General features: G+C 65.3%; 1 protein-coding gene across 4 annotated transcripts in view; it reads left to right on the forward strand.

The window, feature by feature from the left end:
• DAZAP1 (DAZ associated protein 1) overlaps positions 1 to 4821 on the forward strand; it is a 30985-nt gene that overhangs the window by 18417 nt on the left and 7747 nt on the right. The window lies entirely within an intron of this gene.

Genomic DNA, 4821 nt, shown 5'->3' on the forward strand with positions numbered 1-4821 from the left:
GGCGGCCCCAGGGCGGCGGGGAGCTGCGCTGCTGAGTCCGGCGGCCCGCCCCGCCCCCACCGCCGGCGGCACCTGGCGCCCACCTTGGAGGCTCGGAGGACGCACTGCATCAGCGCCGTCATGCTGCCCACCTCCCTCAGCACCTTCTTGCTGTTGATGTCGGCGCGCCAGGACAGGTTGCGCAGGATGCTGGACACCACCTGGGCCAGGGCACAGAGCAGGGGCGGTGGGGTGGGGGTGGGGGCCCGGGCCCCCCAGGTGGCCGCCCCTCTCCCCCCCTGCCCTGCGCACCTGGTGGAGCTCCTCGCTCTCCGAGGCCAGCTGCGCCACGATGGCCTCCATGCAGCCCCGGCGGGCACACAGTGTGGCCTGTTGATGGGACAGAGGAGAGTCACACCATGCCAGGTGGGAGGGGAACATGAGGTAGACCTACTGTGTGCCCAAGTCTGAGCCCCGCCCCTCCTCACTCGTGCCGGGGAGGGAAGCTGTCCCCGTGTCCCCCATGAGGAAACAGGCTCAGGGCAGCGCTGACACCCAGCCTCTCGAGACCAGACACCGGCCCTCTCTGGCCCTCAGCCTAGAAGTTGGGGACAACTGTGTCCTCGTCTCAGGACTGTTTCAAGGCTGGGATGAGGTCAAGGGAGGCTCAGACCTGGAAAGCGCTGACCCTGTCCGCCCTCTTGCCGGCCCCAGGCACCTTGTTGGCAACATCTCCAAAAGTGAGGTTGGTGAGGGTCATGCCAGCGTATCGACGTAGGGCGAGGTTCAGCGGGTCCCGGCTCATCCCGTGCATCTCATAGTCAACCTGCAGTAACTCGGCGACAGCCTGCAGCCCGCCTGCGGGGTGCGGCGACAGGCATGAGGGGCAGCGAGCTGGGCAAGCCCCGCCCCCCGCCCCACCCCGCGCTCCACGGGGGTCCACCAGCGCCGGGCCCACCCGGTTCCTGCCCGGACTCTCAGTCCACAGTCACTTTGTCAGGGACGCCCTCCAGCACCCACGGGAGAGTCCCTCCAGACCATCGAGCACGAGCCGGAGGGCCGGGTCTGGATGGCTGGAGCTTCAGGGCGGCGGGGGCGGGGGGGGGGGGGGCGGGGGGGCGTGACGCCCCCAGTGTAGGGGAGGGGCGGACCGCGCTGCGCAGGGGAGCAGTAGCATGCAGAGAGGGGCAGCAGCGGCACAAACTCAGGAAGCCCCTTCTCCCTCTTCTCGCTGCAAACGTGAGGGAGGCAACGTGCTCATCCCTGGGGCAGGCTGGTCCGGCACCCTCTGGGGACATCAGCGGCCTGCATGCATCTAAATCCCCAAAGTTGGGGTGCTTGGGGGGCTCAGCCAGTTAAATGTCCGACTTTGGCTCAGGTCATCATCTTGCAGTTGTGGGTTTGACCCCCACATCGGGCTCTGTGCTGACAGCTCAGAGCCTGGAGCTGCTTCTGATTCTGTGTCTCCCTCCCTCTCTGCCCCTCCCCTGCTCAGGCTCTATTTGTTTCTGTCTCAAAAATAAACATTTAAAAAGGTTTAAAAAATAAAAAGCCTTTTCAACCCCAGAAGGTACGGCCCAGCAGGCCTCAGAGCAGGAGCATCTGGGAAAGTCCAGCGGACACACACGCACGAGAGAAGATGGGTGTGGAAAAGGCAAAAACAATTGTGACTCTGTGAACCTCTGAGAAGGATCTCGAGAACCCCCAGGGGTCCCTGGGCCACACTTTGAGAACCAGTTTCATATGAATTCCATCTGTTCCTAGTATAGACGTTCACAGTCAGAAGGAGACACCGTGAAAACTGAATTCCTCCTTCCCCACTGCCGGGGGCACGCCATCCTCCTGTTTGCACGGCACTCTGGGCACATTCCGCAGAGGCCACGCCACCTCCCCCGCCTTCCCGCAGCCACGCGAGCCCTTACATGGAGAAGTCACCCGAGACCGGCTCCTTGCCGTTGGACACAGGCTGTTTCCCCAATGTGGGGGGGGGGGGCGTCTATATGGGTTGCTGCCTGCCTTCCTACTTTTGTGCGTCCTGCTTTATGAATCCGGCACAGGGCACAGGGGTGCCTCAGGGGTGCGCGCTCGGAAAAAACGCACCAAAGCCCCTCCGGAAAGGCCGCAGGGGCTGACAGACCCCACGGGACCCGACCCACCCTCGGGGCGCTCTGATGGCCCGCTGGGTCACACAGCATCTCGTGTCACCCAGCCCAGCTCAGCATGGGGATGTGACATTTGACTTTTGGTATTTTTTTTTCCGCGTGTTTTGATTACCTTCATATGGAAAAAGAGAGGATCCTCATAAAGCCCCCAAATGTGAAATTTCACCAGGCCGGTCCCTACCGCCGGACGACCTGAGAGCTGATTCCTGGCGTTAAGTTGGATCTCTCCTCTTTGCCCTTGGCTTCCCCCTCACTCCCTGTTCTCCTTGGGGCGAAAGCCCAGCCTGGCAGAAGGAGGCCCGCCCCCCAGGTAAACCCCTGCAGGAGGCGAGGGGCGCTCACCCAGCTCGTTCATGGCCCGGCGGTACTCCTCATCAAAAGACAGCTTCATCACGGCACAGGTGGCCTGGCAGATCTGGGGCTCGATGGGGACGGGAGCTGTGGGCCAGAGGACCAGGTCAGCGCCCTCCCACTCCGGGTGGGTGCCCGCCTGCCCCATCCCTGCCGGGACCCCAGAACTTTCCAAAGGGCCGCACGCTGGGTTTGCGTGAGAGGGCTCACAGAGCGGGCGGATGCTTCACCACACGTCTCCCAAACCCATATGGGGTGCCGCCTCCCCAGGACGCCAAGGGAGGTAAAGTAACGCCTGGTGCTTCGGTCCTAAAGTAACTGCATAAAATCACTGCAATCAGCTGCAAAAACTAGGACTGCGCGCTCTGCGCCCTGTTTTCGAGGGCCACCCGCAACCCATCTCTGCGCTCAGCGGCTGTTTCCTGAGCATCTGCCGCGTGCCACCAGGTGTCCGGGGCCACCCCAGTCCCCGCGCGCTCACCGCCGCCCCCGGCGCCGTCCCGGGCCTGCAGCCAGTCCCCGCAGGTCTCGCAGTAGGCCCGGATCTGCTCCAGCACGTGCAGCACGCGCATCTCCTTGCGCGCCAGGCCCTGGTCAGGCTGCGAGAAGACGATGTTGTGCAGCGCCGCGTTGGCGCGCATGCGTGCGTCCTTGGCTCCCGGCGCCCCTGGGGCTCCGTTGCGACCCCCCGCGCCAGCCTCGGTGCCGTGCAGGATCTGCAGCAGCAGCGGCAGGCACCCCGAGCGGCGCATAGCCACGCAGCTCTCCGGCGAGCTGGACATCGCCAGCAGGGTGCGCGCCGTGTCCTCCTGGTCACGCGTCGCCAGCATGGACAGCAGCCAGAAGACCACCTCCACCTACGAGGGGCAGGGGAGGGGGCTGGTGACGCACCCCGCTCACCTGGCTCCAGCCAGGGGCAGTCCCTGAACCCCCGGTGAGCCACCCAGGCGCGGTGAGAGTCGTGTGACCCAGCCCAGGGCAATCGCTCCCTCACCAACACCCTCACCCTGCACCTTCCTGGGGGCCAGTGCGCACACCCCTGGGGAGGGCACCGGAAAGGCCCCCCGTTTATGAGCGCCACGTTTATTGTCCTCACCTGTACTCCCGTGGGTGACCTCCGACCCACGGAGGTAAGTGTAGAGCGCCCTCCCAACACTCAGGACAGCTGGCCCCACCCACACGCTGGCCCTGCCAGCCTCGCCGCACACACAGCCAGCCGGCCACCTGCACCCCTTGACTCTCAACGCACCCGCCCCATCGATGCCCCCCCACCTTGCTGTTGCCTGGCTGAGGGACACCATCCTCAGGGTGCGTGGGGACCTCAGTCTCTGGATCCTCCTCCACCGGCACCGACTTCACTGCCAGCAAGGCCTGTGCGGAGAACACCAGACCTGGGGGTTCTGTTGGGGAGCACCCCACAAAGCACCCAGACTGCTAATGCTGGCCACACCCCCATGACGACGTGGGTGGGTGGGGGCTGCAGGCTCAAGTCTGCACCCTGGGCAGAGCCCTAGCGGTCTCTTCACTGCCTAGACCCGTCACCACCCCAGTGCCCTGGCTCCGCTCCTCCCAGTACCTGGGGCTCGGTCTGTTGCACCCGGTCCTGTGCCGACAGCAGTTCCTGATCGATTTGCTCCAAGCGAGAAGCGCGGATCTGAGCCAAGAGAAAAATGCGCGCTGGGGCCGACCCCGCCCCTGGCTCTGACTCCGACTCCGCCCACTCCAGTATGACCCCACCTCCTTCCCCAACTGCGCTCTGCTTCTGCCCTTCCCTGGCCCCTCCCCTACTTCCCTACATAGTCCCGCCCACTCTAAACCCCGCTGTTACCTGACTCCCCCCACAAGCCAGCCCCACCCCAGACTCTGGCTCCACCTACGTCTTGCTTGGCCTCGCCTCATCCAGGTCCGGCCCATAGACCGAAGCCCAAGGCTTGTTCTTACTCGCTTCCGCCCACTGACCACCCCCTGCCCCCACAGCTCTCGGACTCTGCCCTCGGAGCCCGGGTCCGCCCTAAGCCTGCTCTGGCTCCACCCACAAAGGGCTCTAGCCCCTGGCTCCGCCTCCTGATCCAGACCCCGCCTACAACAGTCCCTGCGATCCGCCCAGTGACGCGCTCTCCCTCGGATACCCCCGCGCCCCGCCCGCCGCCTCACCTGCGCGCGCTGCACCATCTCGTCCGAGGTGCCGAAGCGTTCCTCCATCAGCGAGCGGATGTGCTGCGCCTCGAACTCCAGCTGCTGCCGGATCAGGTCCATCTGCATCGAGAACTGCTGGGGGTGGCGGGCGGGCCGCGGTGAGGGGGCGCCCGGGCCCGAGCCCCCAGCCCCC

This window comes from Suricata suricatta, chromosome 12 (assembly GCF_006229205.1).
Source record: "Suricata suricatta isolate VVHF042 chromosome 12, meerkat_22Aug2017_6uvM2_HiC, whole genome shotgun sequence".
NCBI lineage: Eukaryota > Metazoa > Chordata > Mammalia > Carnivora > Herpestidae > Suricata > Suricata suricatta.